The 21,412-nt window shown below is 32.9% G+C and overlaps 1 non-coding gene across 1 annotated transcript; it reads right to left on the reverse strand.

Moving 5' to 3' along the window:
* Nucleotides 1–2,960: 2,960 nt before the first annotated feature.
* Nucleotides 2,961–3,066, reverse strand: LOC148763629 (small nucleolar RNA R71). The gene has a single exon (XR_016025581.1). It is a non-coding gene; the product is annotated as a small nucleolar RNA R71 (small nucleolar RNA).
* Between the last annotated feature and the right edge of the window lie 18,346 nt (nt 3,067–21,412).

The following is a 21,412-nucleotide window of genomic DNA, read 5'->3' on the forward strand; positions in this document are numbered from 1 at the left end:
TATCCATAGCTTAGATAAAATTCTCAGACTTATCCAAAGTCTCGGTGGAGTAATTTTTGAAATTTACACTTTTGCCCCCGTAAAAGTGAAAAATTACATTTTTGCCCAAAAAACTGAAAAATTGCCCATAGACATATTTTTCATCCCTTATACTCATACCATTCTCCAATTTGTCAAATTTGATCCAAATTCTCTCAAAATCTCAAATTTTGTCCGTGGGTGGCGAAATTACGATTTTGCCCCTACACTCTAGAAACCATCAGAATTAAACTTTTTCACTCCTATCATTAAATTATACTCCAAATAGTTAATCTTGGTCAAAAATTTCACTCCATGATCAAATTATTATCTTAGGTGGCAAAATGACGATTTTGCCCTTGAATATCAAAATTTCCAATTTTACCCCAAATTAACCCTCGCACTCTGAATAATCATTTTTTTAGTCATTTCTTGACTATAAAATATTAAATTTCATCCTACAATTCCTATTTGAACTAGTTCGAGGTTAAATCAACTCAAGTGTACCATTAGGTACAACACCGAGTTTCGTCTATTCTTAGATGCTTTTCCTACCATAATAACATACTACTCAGTGCATGTATGTCATGACATGTGTTTATAGGGTCAGGTTTTACATTTCTATATTTTCTTTTATTCTCTTATTTTCTTGGTTTTGTTTTAATGCTTATATTTTATTCAATGATGATGTGTGACTTGATGGGGAACTAAATTGTTAATCTAAGATTATGATTGAACTCAATATATAGTCTGAATTATTTATCTCTCTTTTATTTATATTTGATGGATTTAAGTTGTTTATTTTATTATGTTCTTAATGCTTCTAAATGCCTGATCACCAATTAGATTGAATTGGAAACCTAAGTTAAATCTTGACGAAGGAGATTTAGGTAAACCTTGAATAAAATAGCGTATGATCGAATACACTTAGTTGATTAGGTGGTTTGATTTGCATATAGGGTAGACATACATTTATAAGCCGTATGTAGCCAGGATTAGAGCACAAACTTAATGAATCTTTCTTCAATTTAATTTGCATAAACATATAGTAAATTAATTGGGAGAGATATTTTTATAAGAAACTCGACAGACACGTGTAAATAATTTAGGACTCTAATTTAGCAACTTAATCCATTAAACTAAGTTAAGAGAGAGAGAGAGAGAGACAATAATCAGATAAAGTATTGAAGGATATCATAATCTTAGATCTGGTAGGCATTTACATTTAGTAAAGTAAAATTTGCTGATATATTAGTTTTAGTTATTAGTTTATTAATTTAAAATTTGCTTTTAATTTTTTTTGTTTAGATAAATTAAAGTGTGTTAATTTTAGTAGTTAACTGTAAGGATTAATTCAATTCTCTATGGGATTGACACTCTACTCATCTCTATATTATCTTTGCAATACATACACTTGCATGAGTAGAAAATTCAACAACAACAACCCTCAAAAAAAATTTTTCGTCTGCATTTTTAGAAAGGGAAACTCTTCAAATTAGCTTGAAAACTCTTGAAGGAGTTTTCCCGTTTTAATCCTCACTAAGAAAATTCAACTACAAGTCTACCAAGGTGAGAAATGAGTTAAGGTTGATTTTAAGTTGTTAAAGATGGCTAATAATTAGATTTGTGGACTATTATATTTTTTATGGTTATATTGTGTGTGATAGGTTCCAAAGAGGCTCCACATGTCCATTTAGACATTAGTTGAAGTTAAAGTCAATCAAAAGAATCAACAAGGACAAGTGAGTGAACTTGCATTAAATTATTTTTGAGAAATACATATGTGTTGAGATGAAGCACTTAAATGATTATATTTGACTTTTTTTTTCTCTAAATCATGCTTGGGAACAAGCCCTTGATGAAACGTTTTATGTTGTAAAATGTGTAATGTGATGAACCAATGTATTCCTACATTCTGATGATATATATATGTTATGCTTTGAATGATAATATTGTGTGAATAATTGTAACCCCACGTGTGCGGTGTGGGAGTGCACATGCCGGTGATGACGGGTGATTCCAACTATGTGCGGTGTGGGAGTGCACATGAGCTGATGACCGGTGGATGATGATTCCAGCTATGTGCGGTGTGGGAGTGCACATGAGCTGATGAGCCGGTGGTTGTTTACACATACCATAGAAATGTGAGAGAAAATATTATGTGATTTTAATGAATGTTGTATGTTGAAATTGTTAATTGCTTCCAAATTGATTTTCAATGCAATGAGAAACTCTCTATCTTGCTTGTCTTGCTTGGATATTTGCTATAGTTTTCACTCTTTTCAACTTCGTTGTTGATCATAGATCCTTCATTCTAAGGGATTAAATAACCAAAGGTTGAATTACGGGCTTTACAAGAAATTAAGCTAAATTGCATTGTTTTTAACATAAGTGCATCATGTTTTCTACAACTTTCCATATCGTTTGCTTGTTCCGTTCCTATGTTCACTCACTAGGTTTATACTCACTCTTTTAAACTTCATGTTTTTAGAGTCGGAGGCAGTTGGGACCTAGATTGAGGTGTCCACGTATATTTGTCTTTTTGGTAGGTACCATGGCATTCAGTAGTTGTACCTTCACCCAGAGTCACTCCACTGGTAGTCAAGAGTCTTTTGCCTGTGTATGCGTACGCGTGATGTAAATCACTAAGATTCATAGTATAAACAATATATGTATATTTTGATTAATGATGTCACTTTGAGTTGACAATGAGTGATATTATTTTGGATGATCTAAATGTAAGTATTTGATTTCCATAGTATATCACTGAATATTTTTATAGTTGAGAATTACGAAATGTGACTTTAGGAATGATTGTTGAAATGACAATCAGGATTACATAAAGAGTTGGTTAAATTCGCTTCCTGCTGGTTCCATTAATACTTGGGATGATTTGGCTCAAAAATTCTTAGCAAAATTCTTTCCACCTGCAAAGTCAGCAAAGATGCATAATGATATCACTTCTTTCATGCAATTTGATTCTGAATCACTATATGAGGCTTGGGATAGGTATAAGGATTTGATGAGAAGATGTCCTCACCATGGATTACCTAAATGGCTGCAAGTTCAGACTTTCTATAATGGTTTGCTGAGACCTTTTAGAACTACTATTGATGCTGCCGCTGGAGGTGCACTTATGAGTAAATCCATTGATGAGGCTTATGATTTGCTAGAAGAGACAGCTTCTAATAATTATCAATGGCCATCTGAAAGATTGGGTACAAGAAAAATTGCTAGAATTCATGAATTAGATGTGATAAACACTGTTTCTATACAATTGGCCTCTCTCGCAAAGAAAATAGATAAACTGAGTGTTAATGTTGTTCAGAACTCCTTTATGACATGTAAATTTTGTGGGGAAGGACATTCCAATGACAATTGTCCCATTTATTCTGAGTCTTGTCAATTTGTTGGAAATATGCAACAGAATAATCCCTATTCCAACACTTATAATTCTGGTTGGAGGAATCATCCTAATTTTTCATGGAATAACAACCAAGGGTCCTCATCAATGGCTAAGTCAAACTTTCCCCCTGGATTTCCATCTAGAGACCCTATGCCAGAAAAAAAGCCTTCAATGGAGGATATGTTCATGTAATTCATGACAAAGACTGATGCATTCATAACAAAGACTGATGCATTTATGATAAGGACTGATGCCTCCATTCAAAATCAAGCAACTTCAATTAGAAATCTTGAGATACAAGTAAGCTAACTTGCCAGTGCTTTAAATACTAGACCTCAAGGTACCTTACCAAGTGATACTGAACCCAACCCAAAAAGAGAAGGTAAGGAACATTGCATGGCAATCACTCTCCACAATGGAAAAGAGGTACGTAAAGAGGTAAGTAATCAAGCATTAAATCCCAATATTTCAATTCCATCTGATGAGAAAGAAATTGAAAAAGATGTTGAAAAAGAAATTATGGTTGAAAAATCTGCTGAAAATTCAAAAGAAAAATCACAATCTGCCCCCACACCTCCACCACCTTTTCCTCAATGTTTTCAAAAGCAAAAACTTGACAAACAATTCCAAAGATTTCTTGAGGTATTTAAAAAACTGCACATTAATATTCCTTTTGCTAAAGCTTTAGAACAAATGCCAAGTTATCTTAAATTCTTGAAAGACATCCTAACCAAAAAGAGAAAATTAGAAGAGTTGAGACAGTTGCACTTACTGAAGAGTGCAATGCTATAATTCAGAATAAGCTTCCACCAAAGCTTAAAAATCCAAGGAGTTTTTCTATTCCATGCACTATTGGTAGTTTTAAAATTTCTAAAGCTTTATGTGATTTAGGTGCTAGTGTTTCAATAATGCCTTTATCTATTGCCAGGAAACTTGGATTTCAAGAGATACAACCTACTATAGTTACCTTGCAATTAGCAGACAGAACAATCAGGCACCCAGTTGGGATTATAGATGATGTTTTGCTTGAAGTTGGGCATTTATACATTCAGGTCGACTTCATTGTGCTCAAGATTGAAGATGATGTTGAAATTCCTTTTATTTTGGGAAGACCATTCTTAGCTACAGTTGGAGCACTTATTGATGTGAAGAATGGCAAAATAACATTTAGAGTTGGAGAGCAGGAAGTGGTATTTAATTTGTTAAATGCAACTCAGTATCCCTATACAAATAGTTGCTACAAAGTGATTTACTCAATGAGGTTAAAGGTAGGCTTATTCCACCACCTTCAACAAAGAAGGCGCCAATTCTTGAGACAAAACCACCACCACTTTCCAGCTATCTTGATTTGTTGTTGAACAGCGAGTAGTATTTTCTGATACCCAAGTCCATCTTTTGCCATGGAATCTTAGACCATAGTGGGGGAACAAGGTTAAGGTAAAAAAAATTCATCCTTATGATGTTATCGAGATTTATGGTGGACTTACTGGAGCAGTCAAGGTCAATAAAGAAAACCTCGAGCCGTATAAAGTAATGCAGAAGGGGGTACCATAGTCAAGCTAATGACTATAAATAAGCGGTTCTTAGGAAACAACCCAAGCACTCTAACTTACTTTCTTTTATTTATTTAATTATTAAATTATTAACACCTTTTTTTATTTTATTCAAGTTCATAAAAAAAATTTTAAAAAATTAAAAAAAAACTAAAAAAATTCAAAAAAAAAAGTGGTAAGCTGCGGCTCCCATTATTGGAAGTCGCGGCTTCGCAGGGTGTAAAGAACGTGAGCCACCGCTCCATAAAAAAAAATTAAAAAAAAAAAAAAAGGTGGTAAGCCTCGACTCCCATTATGGGAAGCTGCGGCTTCCCAGATACAAAAGGACTGGAGCTGCGACCCACTAAGCTAGAAGCCACGGCACGTTCTAAAAAAAAAAAAAACATAAACGGGGCCCCCACTCTTTTAAGTGGGCTGCCAATTGCTACCCACTCCCCGTAACCTATTTTTTCCTTTTTTTTGTGGGCTGCCAAACATTGGGCAGCTGTAAAGCCCAAGCTTATAAAATACTATCCATGACATACATGTGATGATAGCGTGATTGCATGCTAGGAGAGTCTTGAAAAATTTACAAAAGTCAGTATTGTACCTAGAGGTACAACAAAGTTGAATTAATCCTCGAACTAGATCAAATAGGAATTTTAAGGTGAGATTAAGATCGTCACAGTCCAAGGATGACTCAAAATGGTAATTCGGAGTTTGAGGATCAATTTGGAGTCAAACCGGAATTTTCACTATCTAGGGGTAAAATGGTTATTTGCCACTTGAGGACAAAATGGTAATTTTAAAAAAGATTTATTTGTCCCCATTTGACTTATTGGAGTATAATTTGACTTATTGGAGTATGATTTGAGGTATAGAAGTGAAAAATTTTAATTTTGGTATAATTTGGAGTATAGGGGTAAAATGGTAATTTTGCCACTCTAGGGCCAAAATTATAATTTTCCACCACTAGGATATTTTCCAGCACATGGTCTTCCCTTATCTTCATTTTTGACCTTTGACTAATCATGTGGTGGACAGAAAATGTTTGAATTTTTAAACTTTTAAAAATGGACCAATAAGAAAATGCCATGTGTCAAGCTTAGGACAATTTAATATTTAACTTAAAAATCAGCATAAATCATACCATTATTCTCCAAATATTCGGCCAAGCAAGGAAGAGAGGGAAAGAAAGGAAGAACAAACCCTAGGTGAGGAATTTCAAGAGAAAAAGTGTGGAAAATCAAGGAAAACAAGTGAAAAAGGTGGTGAGTCCTCCGATAAAGGCAAGAAAATTGTATCCGAGGACCAGTAGATAGAGTGCTTCGAAAGTTTACATTCTAGACATTGTGAGTAAACTTACTGTCATTTTAATTATCTAGGGTGGTTTTTAGATGATTTCATGAATTTTATGGAAAAAGGAATTTAAAAAGGTAAATTTTCATGTTTTATGATTAAATGTGTTTCAATGAAATTAAATTATAAATTATTTGAAATTAATAGTGATTTTGAAAAATAAAGTACACGGAGATTGTTAATTGTGGCAATTTGATTGTTTAAATTGATTGGCTTATGATAAATCGGGCATGATTGGCTAGTTGGCAATTGTATTGAAATGCGAATTGTTTGATTGCCTTGAAAGACTGCGAATTACAAAATTGTCATATCATGTTATTGAGTTTTATTGTATGGTGGATTATATATATTAATTAATCACTACAGTATGGGGTTTTTGTGGACCAGCCTTTTAGAGGGGCACTGTAAACCCCATTATATTTTTACCTCAAACGGAGAGGCGCGTAGGGTATCTCCTGGGGTAAAGCTTAGGGTTCACTTCACGCCAAACCACCACGTGAGGTGAAACTCAGCCAACGCCAAGGAATGGCTATGTTTTCAAAACAAAAACATGATTTATGTGAAATGTGAATTTTAATAGCCTTGATGGCCTCGATAGGATGCCTCGGCCAAGGTGTCCCTAAGAATGGATTTATGGCACAAGCCTAGTTTTTATGAAATTCATAAGCCTCTTTACGTATTTTGAACGAAATGTGTTCTAATGCTATAACCTAGTTTATGATTATTTACTTTATTGTCTCCATGTACTCAACTCTAGATATTTATGATGATGTCTGTTTACTCATTGAGATTTATAATCTCACCACCCTCCTTTCCACCCATTTCAGGTTCAGTATAGACTGTAGATAGCTGATCTCATCAAGGACTACCGTTGGATCTACATTTTCCAAACCGTAGGTTCACAATCCTCTTTACTTTTGTTTATTCGGGAGCCCTCTTGTTATTGTAAATTAAATTAAATATTTTGGCTTACTGTATTACAGTATGTATAAATTTATTTAGCTTTTACGCTATAAAAATTATTCACATATAACTCTATAAATATTGTTTTATAAGAAAATTATCACGACCCGGAACCTCCCTCAGGCCCATGACAATCGCCGCAACGTTCCTGATTGACACTCATTATCCGGAACGCCAACCGGAACCCCGCAAGGCTTACATATCAGTTTCTTTCCTTTCCTGTGAGCAATCGTTGTTAAATATCTAGTTTTTAGAGAATATACACTATTTTAGATCAAAAATAATCAAAATAAAATTTTCGCCACACAGGGGTATTTTGGTCATTTTTTTCTCAAAAATTTTGAAACTGGCTAAAACGTAATATACAAGTACAAAACACATAATTCATATTCAAAATGAGTTTAAAAGTCTAAAATCTTCATTTAAAACGAAATTACGGTTATTTGACTATAATAAGAAAATAAAAGAAATATTAAGGAAAATATTCTATTTTCTTATAAAACAATATTTATAGAGTTATACTGAATAATTTTTATAACGTAAAAGCTAAATAAATTTATACATACTGAAATACAATAAGCCAAAATATTTAATTTAATTTACAATAACAAGAGAGCCCCCGAATAAACAAAAGTAAAGAGGACTGTAAACCTACGGTTTGGAAAATGCAGATCCAATGGTAGTCCTCGATGAGATCAGCTATCTACAGTCTATACTGAACCTGAAATGGGTGGAAAGGAGTTGGGTGAGATTTTGCAATCCCAATGAGTAAACAGACATTATCATAAATATCTAAAGGCAAGTAAAATGGAGGCAAGTTTAAACAACAAATTTCAACCCATTTCATAATGTTTTCAATTTGTTTCTTAAACCATAAAATATTTGTAATTTACCAAAACAGTTGTTAAGGCTTATGTCTTTTATTAAAACAAGGCTCAAGCCAAAATTAATCCTCGGGGATACCTTGGCCGAGGCATCTAACCGAGTCCGCCAAGGGTGTTAAAATATTCACACGTGAAACACATTTTTTTTTTAAAACCAGCCGTTCCTTGGCGTTGGCCGAGTTACACATTCACGTGGGGGTTCGACGTGAAGTGAGATCTAATACTACCCCAGGAGTTACCCTCCTCGCCTCTACAACCGGAGTAACTATATAACTGGGTTTACCGTGCTCCTCTAATAGGTAGTCCACGGAAACCCGTCACTGCAGTGACTAACCCACCAATTTTAATAAAATTTCGACAGTATAACGTGGCTTTTATTTATTTATCCAGCCTGCATAGTAAAATCAACTTACATAAATTTCCCAAATGCACTCACAAAATATAGCCACATATACTCATTTCTCATAAGCCATTCCTAGGAAAATATATATTTTTCAAGTCAATTTGCAGCCTCCAATTACTCAATTTCATAATCAATACAATATATTTTTATTTATCACATTTATTCCTAAAACATCAAAAATCTCGTTTTCATTTCATAAAATACATAAAGGGCACTTAAAAATAAACTCTAGATAATTTACAATAATAATAAGTTTACTCACCGTTTGTACAAACTAAAAGCTTTCTAAGCGCCCCGATCACTACTCGTCGGGTACGACATCTTTGCCTTTTCCGAAAGGCTCTCCTCCTTGACACATTACAAAAATTTACACAATTCATCACATTGATGCTAAATCACTATATAATTAACTTAAATCCTATACTAATGCATGGTATGAAATGCAATAGCCTAAAATGGCTTAAACGCGGTATTAACCTATTTTTGGCACTTTGCCCGATAAATTGCTAACGCGCTCCATTTTAGCTCTAAATCATCCCATTCTCTCTCCAACATTTCTAACCATTAAATATCAGCCAATAACCTTCTAAAAATAACAAAATCAGCTCACTCCCTTCCTTGGAAAATTCGGCCAAAAATGGGACATTAACTCGGTTAATTTTCTACTTTGTTTTTCTATCACGTTTAATCATTTTTCATCATTTTCTCTTCATTTCCCTTAGATAAATCAATTCATCATCATTGTACAGCATTGAGCATCCAGCCAAGAGTGGGTATTGTGAAAATTTAATGATTTTTTGCCCAATTTAATTTCTAAACACATTTAACTAACTAAAACTATCAATTTAACTAAAAATCAAAACCTAAAAATTTCAATTTCTCTCCCCTAGAATTTCGTCCAGACCTTGATATCACTTTTTGATCTCTCTCCTCAAGCATGCTAAACGGAAATAAAGGCATAGGAAAGGTAGAAATCAAGCTAAAATCGAAAAATCTTACCGTTAGACTCGTAAACGGTCGAAAATAGTGAATTTCCCTTTGAATTTTCTTGTTTCTCTTTGGTTTTTCTTTTTTTCTTCCTTTCCTCTCTATTTCCTCTCTTGTTCTTCCTTATGGCCGGCCAGCACTTAAAATTTGGGTTTAAATGGGCTGATTTTTCATTAAAATAATATTATATCATTAAAAAATACCACATGTCACTTTCCCATTGGCCCATTTTTAAAATTTTATCCATTTGTTTCCAAATTTTCACCATACACTTGTCTCATATATTCATAGCTTAGATAAAATTCTCACACTCATCCAAAGTCTCGGTGGAGTAATTTTTGAAATTTACACTTTTGCCCCCGTAAAAGTGAAAAATTACATTTTTGCCCAAAAAACTGTAAAATTGCCCATAGACATATTTTTCATCCCTTATACTCATACCATTCTCCAATTTGTCAAATTTGATCTAAATTCTCTCAAAATCTCAAATTTTGTCCGTGGGTGGCAACATTACGATTTTGCCCCTACACTCCAAAAATCACCAGAATTAAACTTTTTCACTTCCTATCATTAAATTATACTCCAAATAGTTAATCTTGGTCAAAAATTTCACTCCATGATCAAATTATTATCTTAGGTGGCAAAATGACGATTTTGCCCTTGAATATCAAAATTTCTAATTTTACCCCAAATGAACCCTCGAACTCCGAACAATCATTTTTAGTCATTCCTGGACTATAAAATATTAAATTTCATCCTACAATTCCTATTTGAACTAGTTCGAGGTTAAATCAATTTAAGTGTACCGTTAGGTACAATATCGGGTTTCGTCTTAACAATCTATTCTTAGGTGCTTTTCTAGTGTAATAACATGTTACTCAATGCATGTATGTCATGACATGTATTTGTAGGGTCGGGTTTTACAAAAATAGAATATTTTACTTAATATTTATTTTATTTTTTTATTATATTCAAATAACCATAATTTCGTTTTAAATGAAGATTTTAGACTTTTAAACTCATTTTGAATATGAATTATGTGTTTTGTACTTGTATATCACGTTTTAGCCAGTTTCGAAATTTTTGAAAAAAATGATCAAAATACCCTTATGAGACGAAAATTAATATTTTATTTGTTTTTAGTTGGAAATAGTTTAAAATCTTTTAGAACACGATATTTGATAATGGTTGCTCACAAGGGAAATGAGAAACTGATAGTAAAGCCTTACAAGGTTTCAGGTTGATATTCCGGGCAATGAGTGTCTACCGGGACACCGCGGTAGTTGTCACTGGCTCGATGGGAGTATCGGGTCGTGACAGCAGCCCACTAACCAAACCCAAAATTTTTTTTTTGAACTACCCATTACCCACTTACCCACTAACCCATTTACCCATTACCTAACAAAAACTCTTTTTTATTTATTTTCTTTTTAGTTAATTTTATTTATTATTTATTTTATTTCTCTACATTAATTAATTATTTATTTATTTTTTATTTTTGCTGTAAAAAAAAATCCTCCAAGTTACAATGAAGATGATAACAATAAAGAGGAGGATTAGAGCTTCTAAAAATTCCATCCGATCATCAGGGGAGTAGTCTTTACCTTTCCTTTATTTTTTCTAACATTGAGGACAATGTTTAGTTTAAGTTTGGGGGGATGAATTTATTTTTCTAATGGTGAATATTTTGTGAAGTTTTAAATTTAATTTTATGTGCATGTTTATCTAGATTTATAAATAATTTAGGATTAGTTGGTAAAAGAATTTAAATTTTGTTGAATTTTAGGAATCTAGAGTAAACTTGTGCTAATTTTTTTTCAATGAATTTTTTTTATCCAATGATGATAACTAGTTGTCTTAAATTCTTAACTTTTGGTGAATAAGGTGTTTGTTTGGATTCATGCTATTTTTTTTTTTTGTTAAGTATTATTGTTAGGATGTGATTTCCACAATTTTGAGCACTATATCTTTTACTTTGAATTATTATGAATATTTAGAGAAGGTTTATATTGATGTAAATTTTAGATTATGTAATGAATTCTAGAATTTACTTGATTTTCTCTCGAGGTGAAATCCTAGGCAATACTTAGTTAGGGAGATGATCTAGGTCATCTTTGGACCGTTTGAACCTAAAAAGCCAACCTTGTTAAATTTTTATCCCTAGTATACCCCTTTTGAGCCTAATTTCCTTTTCTTTGTTTAACTACATAATATCGAGCTTAGCCTTAAAATAAATTTTTCAATTTTACAACCTTCACTCCTAAGCATGTATATTGTTTTAGGAAATATAAATTGAGTTAAATGTTGAAAAAGGTGGAAAGGTGATGTTGATGTGAAAGAAAAAAAAAAAAGAAAAAAAGTTCAAAATATGAAAAGTAACCCCACTACCTACAATACAAAGAAAATAAGTTTAGGGGTGTGAAATTGTGAAAAAAAAAACTGTTGGATGAAAGAAAAAGTTCAAATGTGGAAGAAAAGGTGTACTAGGAGAAGGAAAATAGAGCTCTATATATAGATCCTAGAATAATTATGTGGTTAGGGTGATTTGAGCCACATTAATATCCTTTATCATACCTTGACCCTAGCCATACATTACAAGATTTATAAAGTCCTATTGATCCCTAGCTTTGTATTGGTCTACATTAGTGGAGAGAGATGAAAAGTAAACCTATGAAAATCTAGTACTAATTTGAAATTTGTGTTGGCATAAACTCATCCGAATGTCATGATATTCTTGGTAAAAGATTTCACACACACACGGAAATCCATTCGAGAATGTGCTTGCATTAGAATTGAAACATGAATTTCAATGAGACTTCTATTTTTCTTGAGGTTAATGATTGATAGACATACTTTTGATGAAATTATAAAGAATCATTGGGTTGGTCCACTTTATCTCTAGTAGTATTAGTAGTAATAGTAGTAGTAGTAATAACTATATTTATTTTTCATTAACTAAATTTGATTTTCGTAAGTTAGGTTCTTTTTTATGTTTTGCTCAAGGACTAGCAAAATCTTAAGTTTAAGGGTGTGATAACTCTATGATATAGAGTTATTTAGGCTTAATTTTGATAATAATTTGGTTAGGTTTTTTGTAATAATGCATAGAAATTAGTAAGTTTTATTTAATTATTTTAAATTAGTTATTTTAGGTGAGTTACTCTAATCTTGGTTAATTTTATATTTAATTTGGTGCTAATGTGGTTAAGATAGGTTGTTAATGATTTATTTATACTTTTGTAGGTGTTTGAAAGAAAAATTTTAGTAAAAAAAAGAGAGCAATTTCGAGGGGTAGACTTCTAATGCATATGTTTCAGTATTTTGGCCATATATTTCTCTACAAAGCTCCAAATGAAGCGATTCTTAGACCATTGGAAAGCTAAGAAAAAGATATAGAACTTTTATGTTTATTAGTTCACCAAGTTCAACTTGTAAAATGGTCAAAAATCTTTTCGAAATTGAGATATTGTAGTAGTCCTAGAGCAATTATGATTTCTGTTAATTAATTTGGCAAAGCTACGACTTACATAGTATGAGAGAAAATCCCAGCTGAAATTGACTTCTTTTTTCACCCAACTTGGCCTAACTTCAAAGCTTATAAAAATAACCTTTCGAAGGACTTGAAGAGAAGGAAGAAACACCATATTAACATTTGAGAGTCAAGCTACAAAGTCATTGAAGCTAAGAAGAATTTGCAGAATTTAAGGAGATTTGAAGATCAAGAATACAATTCTGGAGTTTTTCTATATTTTCTTTTATTCTCCTATTTTCTTGGTTTTGTTTTAATGCTTATATTTTATTCAATGATGATGTGTGACTTGATGGGGAATTGAATTGTTAATCTAAGATTATGATTGAACTCAATATATAGTCTGAATTATTTATTTCTTTTTTACTTTTGTTTGATGGATTTAAGTTGTTTATTTTATTCTGTTCTTAATGCTTCTAATTGCCTGATCACCAATTAGATTGAATTGGAAACCTAAGTTAAACTTTGACGAAGGAGATTTAGGTAGACCTTGAATAAAATAATGTATGATTGAATACACTTAGTTGATTAGGTGGTTTGATTTGCATATAAGGTAGACATACACTTTTAAGTAGTACGTAGCCAGGATTAGAGCACAAACTTAATGAATCTTTCTTCAATTTAATTTGCATAAACATATAGTAAATTAATTGGGAGATATATTTTTATAAGAAACTCGACAGAGACTTGTAAATAATTTAGGACTCTAGGTTAGCAACTTAATCCATTAAACTAAGTTAAGAGAGAGAGAGAGAGAGAGAGAGAGAGAAAGAGAATAATCAAATAAAGCATTGAGGGATATCATAATCTTAGGTCTGGTAGTCATTTACATTTAGTAAAGTAAAATTTACTGATATATTGGTTTTAGTTATTAGTTTATTAATTTAAATTTTTTTTTAATTTTATTTGTTTAGATAAAATTAAAATGTGTTAATTTTAGTAGTTAACTGTAAGGATTAATTCAATTCTTTGTGGGATCGACACTCTACTCATCTCTATATTATCTTTGCAATATGTGCACTTGCGTGAGAAAAAAATTCAACAGCAACCCTCAAAAAAATTTTTTATCTACACTTTCTCTCACTAGTTGAACATTTTTAGAGAGGGAAACTCTTCAAATTAGCTTGAAAACTCTTGAAGGAGTTTTCATTTTTAATCCTCACTAAGAAAATTCAACTACAAGTCCACCAAGGTGAGAAATGAGTTAAAGTTGATTTTAAGTTGTTAAAGATGACTAGTAATTAGTTTTTTGGGCTATTATATTTTTTATGGTTATATTGTGTGTGATAGGTTCCAAAGAGGCTCCACATGTCCATTTAGAGTATTAGTTGAAGTTAGAGTCAATCAAAAGAATCAACAAGGACAAGTGAGTGAACTTGCATTAAATTATTTTTGGGAAATACATATGTGTTGATATGAAGCACTTAAATGATTATATTTGACTTTTTTTTTCTCTAAATCATGCCTGGGAACAAGCCCTTGATGAAACGTTTTATGTTGTAAAATGTGTAATGTGATGAACCCATGTGTTCCTACATTTTGATGATATATATATATATATGTTATGCTTTGAATGATAATATTGTGTGATAATTGTAACCCCGCGTGTGTGGTGTGGGAGTGCACATGCTGGTGATGACGGGTGATTCCAGCTATGTGCGGTGTGGGAGTGCACATGAGCTAATGAGCCGGTGGTTGTATACATGTTTACGCATACCATAGAAATGTTAGAGAAAATATTATGTGATTGCATTGAATGTTGTATGTTGAAATTGTTAATTGCTTCCAAATTGATTTTTAATGCAACGAGAAACTCTCTGTCTTGCTTGGATGTTTGCTATAGTTTTCACTCTTTTCAACTTTGTTGTTGATCATAGATCCTTCACTCTAAGGGATTAAATAACCAAAGGTTGAATTACGGGGCTTTACAAGAAATTAAGCTAAATTGCATTGTTTTAACATAAGTGCATCATGTTTTCTACAACTTTCCGTATCGTTTGCTTGTTCCCTTCCTATGTTCACTCAGTAGGTTTATACTCACTCTTTTAAACTTCATGTTTTCAAAGTCGGAGGTAGTTGGGACCTAGATTGAGGTGTCGACGTATATTTGTCTTTTTAGTAGGTACCATGGAATTTAGTAGTTGTACCTTCACCCAGAGTCACTCACTGGTAGTCAAGAGTCTTTTGCCTGTGTATGTGTATGCGTGATGTAAATCACTAAGATTCATAGTATAAACAATATATGCATATTTTGATTGATGATGTCACTATGAGTTGACAATGGGTGATATTATTTTGGATGATCTAAATGTAAGTATTTGATTACCATAGTATATCACTGAATATTTTTATAGTTACTTTCTTTTACTACTCTTCTTGTATTCTTAGAGTGAGGAAGTCACTCTAAGGGGATTTAAGCTTGGGATAGCTTGATTGTTGTAGGTTGTGGTTGAGCCTTGGAAAAACCACTTTGGGTTTTAGTTTAGCCCGTGAAAAACTAGTGTAAAAGGTTTTGGCTGAGCCTTGAAAAGCCATTGTAAAGCTTAGTGAAAACTTGTGAATTTCACCATATCTTAGTGGATTTGTTGGGAAAATCCTTGGTTGGATAATCAAGGTAGTGGATGTAGGTCTTGACCGAACCACTATAAATTCTGCTGTCTTTTTACTCTGTTTTTGTTTCATTTTCTTTTCTTCATTTGTCTCGTACTTGTCTAGACTTTGAGACAATATTTAAAAGAGCCAAATTGTGATATTCACCCCCCTCTAGCACATATTATTGGGACCAACAAGTGGTATCAGAGCTACTTCCTTGTTATTAAGGCTTAACATCCTTTGGGAGGATCCAAATGGCTCAACAAAAATCCATAGTTGTTGAGGGACAATCAACAAACAGACCACCTCTATTTGATGACTCTAACTATTCATATTGGAGTATTATAATGTCAACTTATGTTAGGGCTTATGATTATGAGATGTGGGATGTCATTACCAATGGTACTTTCATTCCAATGATTAAAAATTCAGTCAATGGTAAGAAAACTCCTAAAGATAGAAATAAATGGACAAAAGCTGAAATGAGGAGAGCACAAATCAACTCTAAGGCCAAGCACACTCTCATTTGTACACTTGATTATAGAGAATATGATAAAGTGTCCATGTGCAAAAGTGCCAAGGAAATTTGACAAAAATTAGAAGAGTTATATGTAGAAACAAAGATGCAAAAGGAAGAAAGGCCAAAGAAAAAGAGAAAATCAAAGAAGGCAAAGGTGGCTGCAACATGGTCAGACGGTGATACTTCAAGATCAAATATTGAAAAAGAAAAAGCTAAAGAAAGAGCAAACCTGTGTTTGATGGCAAGGGATGATGATGAATCCAAGGTATCTTCAACCCCTTGTGATATTTCTATTGATGAACTGCAAGAAGAATATGAATCTCTCTATAATGAGTTTGAAAAACTTGTTTCAAAATATAAAAACCTGAAAAGAAAAACTGCATCTCTTGAGACTGATTTGCAAAAGATAAAACATGATTTCAACTTTGTTTTTGAACAAAAAATTTTTCTGCAAATTGAATTGGAACATTCAAAAACAGATTTTGAAACTCTAAAATTGGAGTTGGAAAACAAAACTAAAGCCTTACAAAAGGTAAGTGAAGAAAATGTTGCACTTAAAAGTTTGAAAAATGAAACTTCAAAAAGAGACACATACTTCAAAGAAAATTCTGTTAATGCATCATTTACATGTTATATTTGTGATAGAATTGGACATTTATCCTATGACTACTATAGAAAAAGAAGCATGCAGAAAATAAGAAGAATTTGGGTTCCAAAAGGATCCTATGTTGAAACTAACCTCCAAGAACCCATCAAAGTATGGGTACCTATTAAGAAAAATTGAAAATTTGTTTTGTAGGTTGAGCTGCACTTAAAGGAGACATGTTCAAGAGCTCAACTTAAGAAGAAACAGCCTTGGTACATGGACAGTGGCTGCTTACGACATATGATTGGAGATGAAATGTTATTTGCTCAGCTAGACAAAAGAAAGGGAGGTACTGTATCCTTTGGTGATGATTCAAAAAGTAGAATTCATGGGATAGGTGCGGTTGGTAAGAACTCCCAAACTCAAATTAGTCATGTGTTATTGGTGAAGGGTTTAAAGCATAATTTATTAAGTATTAGTCAATTATGTGACAAAGGATTTAAAGTATGGTTTGATTCAAATAAGTGTGAAGTAATAGACATAGGTACAAACAAAGTCTCATTTATAGGAAAGAGATTGAAGAATATGTATGTTGTTTTTCTTAAGGATCTTGATATAAGTAATGAAATATGTCTAGTTGCAAATGCTGAAAATGACAGCTAGTTATGGCATAGGAGAATAGAACATGTAAGCTTGCATACTATGCCAAAATTGATTAGAAAGAACTTAGTTGTTGGGCTGCCGGATTTAAAATTTGAAAATGAGAAAATATGTGATGCTTGCCAACTAGGAAAACAAGTTAGAACATCCTTCAAGACTAAAAAGATTGTGTCAACATCTAGACCTCTTAAATTATTACACATTGATCTATTTGGTCCAATAGGCATAACTAGTTTAGGAGGAATATCTTATGGCTTTGTAACAGTTGATGACTATTCTAGATATACTTGGGTTTATTTTCTTGCTCATAAGAATGATGCTTTATTAGCTTTCTTAAGTCATTGTAAGAAAGTAGAAAATGAAAAAGGACTAGCCATAGTTAGCATAAGGAGTGGTCATGGAGAAGAATTTGAAAATGATGAGTTTGAAAAATTTTACAATAAAAAGGGGTTGGATCACAATATTTCTGCACCTAGAACACCCCAGCAAAATGGCGTTGTAGAGAGGAAAAACTGAACCCTAAAAGAAATGGCTAGGACTATGCTATATGAGAATAACCTACCAAAATATTTTTGGGCTGAGACAGTGAACATAGCAACTTATATACTTAATAGAGTCTCAATAAGACCCATGATATATAAGACACCATATGAACTTTATAAGGGTAGGAAACCAAATATTTCTCACCTTAGAAGTTTTGGTTGTAAGTGCTTTGTATTGAACAACGGAAAACAACCCTTAGGGAAGTTTGATGCAAAGAGTAATGAAGCAATATTTTTAGGATATGCATTAAACTCATAGACCTATAGGATTTTTTAACAAAAGGACCTTAACTATTGAAGAATCAATCCATGTAGTTTTTGATGAGTCAAATGCTGTACAAAAAGAAGTTCATGATGATGATAATGATGTAGAAATCCTAGAAAAACAAATGCAGGAAATGAGCTTAGAGAACAACAAAAATAATGAAGAAAGCTCACCTAAAAGAGAAAATGAAACTCCACCTCTAGAAAATCTACAAAAAGCAAAAAATCAACATGATGATCTACCAAGGAGTTGGAGATTTGTAAGAGATCACCCACAAGACCAAATAATAGGTGACATTTCACAAGGAGTTAGAACTAGGAAAGCTACTAGAGAAACTTGTGAGTTTTCAACTTTTATATCTCAAATTGAACCTAAAAACTTTGAAGAAGCTGAAAAAGAGGAAAGTTGGATAATGGCCATGGAAGAAGAACTTGATCAATTCACAAGGAATCGTGTATGGTCATTGGTACCTAGACCTTCAAATCACCTTATTGTTGGTACAAAATGGGTATTTAGAAATAAGGTAGATGAGCAAGGAAATGTACTTAGAAATAAAGATAAGCTTGTAGCAAAAGGATACAACCAAGAGGAAGGAATAGATTATGATGAAACCTTTGCTCCCGTTGCTAGGATTGAAGCCATAAGGTTGTTGCTAGCTTTTGCATGTTCCATGAATTTTAAACTATTCCAAATGGATGTAAAAAAAGCATTTTTAAATGGATTAATTCAAAAGGAAGTATATGTAGAACAACCACCTGGTTTTGAAGACTTTGAAAAATCTGATCATGTTTTCAAACTTCATAAAGCCTTGTATGGATTGAAACAAGCTCCTAGAGCTTGGTATGAGAGGCTTTCAAAATTTCTAGTTGAAAAAGGGTATGATAGAGGCACCATCGATACTACATTGTTCATTAAGAGATATCTAAATGCTTTAATTGTTGTGCAAATATATGTGGATGACACTGTATTTGGTGCAACTAATGAGGCTTTATGCAAGAACTTTGCTAAGGAAATGCAGGGTGAATTTGAGATGAGCATGATGGGAGAGTTGAAGTACATCCTTGGTCTTCAAATTAAACAAAGTGAGGAAGGAATCTTCATCAACCAAGAAAGATACACTCAAGATATGCTCAAGAAATTCGATATGCTGAAGCTGAAATCAATTTCCACACCAATGAATCCATCCACCAAACTCGACTTTGATGAAATAGGTAAAGATGTAGATCAAAAGCTCTATAGAGGTATGATCGGCTCTCTTCTCTACTTAACAGCAAGTAGACCAAATATTCAGTTTAGTGTGTGCTTGTGTGCTAGATTTCAGTCACAGCCTAAAGAATCACACCTAACAGCTATTAAGAGAATTTTTAGATACCTCATAGACACTCAAGGACTAGGAATATGGTACTCTAGAGACTCAACTCTTAGCTTAGTTGGATATTCAGATGCTGACTTTGCTGGCAGCAGAACTGATAGGAAAAGCACTAGTGGATCATGCCAATTTTTAGGAAGCATGCTTGTGTCTTGGTCGAGCAAGAAGCAAAATTTAGTGGCTTTGTCAACAGCCGAAGCAGAGTATATATCACTAGGTAGCTGCTGTGCACAACTTATTTGGATCAAGCAACAATTAAAAGACTATGAAATAACTATGCATAACGTACCAATATACTGTGATAACAAAAGTGTAATCAATATATCAAAAAACCCTGTGCAGCACTCTAGGAAAAAGCACATTGAAATTAGACACCATTTTATTAAAAACCATGTAGTGAAAAATGATATTAAGATAGAATTTGTGAACACTTTACATCAATTAGCAGACATTTTTACCAAACCTCTACATGAAGATAGATTCTGTGAGATTAGAAGAAATTTAGGGATGATTAGTATGAAGGAATTATAGGAAAACCTTTGGCTCTCACATAGAAAACAGAGTGCATTCAGTCGACTAAGAAAATCTTAGTCAACTAAGAGTGGTCTGACGGCATTAAATAGTAAGACTCAGTCAGTTTAGACAAAGAGGAGTAAAATGAGGTAAAAATTGGGTTTACCGGGTGCAAAAAGAATGAAGAAAAACTGTCAAAGGTAAATAACCAAAATTTTAGAGGGAATTTTAAAATTATGAAGAAATAAAAGTAGGGCAGTACTTAACGGAAGGTGAGCAGTTTTTCTAAGAAATAACTGTTGACAACCTCTCCTTTTCTCTCCCCTGAAACTCGTTGCCTTTGAAATTGACTCAAACCCTCACCATTAAAAAAAAAAAACTTTGGTCAAAAATTTCTAGAATCAAAATGGCTAGAACATCTCAAAGTAAAGAGATATCAAAAAAGAAGAAAGGGAAAAGCCCAATGGAGGAAGGAACAGGAACGGAAAGTCTGAAAAAGAAACAAAAAATCATGTTTGCTTCAGTGAAAGAAATATCAGAGAAGCTAAGAGAAGAGAAGCAAAAAACTGACAAAAAGAAAGATACAAAATCCTCACTCCACAAAGATACTAGTTCTTCTTCTTCAAAGTTCAGGAATAAGTTGCATGAATATAGGTTCAAAAATATTGAGAATGCACTAATCTCTTGTGGCAAATTTATTGATTAAAAGAGTTTTGATGAAAATGTAGAATTCCAGACTAGTTTATCTAAGTACTTTGATGAACTGAAACTAAAAAGTTACAACACCTTTAAGAATAGGTCTAATAGTGCAAGTTTGGTCAAAGAGTTCTATTCTGGCATTGCTTTGAAAGGAAAGGAATTAGTAGATTCTAATGATTATGTCGAAGATGGTTTGAATGTATATTTGAATGGAAAAGAATTTGTTGTGACTGCTGAAGATTTAGGAAACCTGTTGAGAATAGAATGTAAAGAAGGTGAGCATGAGTTCCTTGAAAAATATGATACATCCTCATTGTGGGAGATCATCACCGGGAGGAAGGAAAAATATTCTTCAAAGAGCAATTCAAGTCTGATATTCAGCCCTCAGATTAGGATTTTACACTATTTTATAGCAACAAACATTCAGGGTAAAAGTGGAAGCCTTAGCTACATCAGCCTCCAAGACCTTTAGCTGATGGAACATGCCTTCAACGGGGTATCTCTAAATCTGGGAAGATACATGATTGAAAAAATGAGAAGTGCCTACAAACTTGATAAGGTTAATCTGTCGTATGGGAATGTCAT

Source organism: Theobroma cacao, chromosome 3 (genome assembly GCF_053813885.1).
Source record: "Theobroma cacao isolate CCN51 chromosome 3, ASM5381388v1, whole genome shotgun sequence".
NCBI classification, from domain to species: Eukaryota; Viridiplantae; Streptophyta; class Magnoliopsida; order Malvales; family Malvaceae; genus Theobroma; species Theobroma cacao.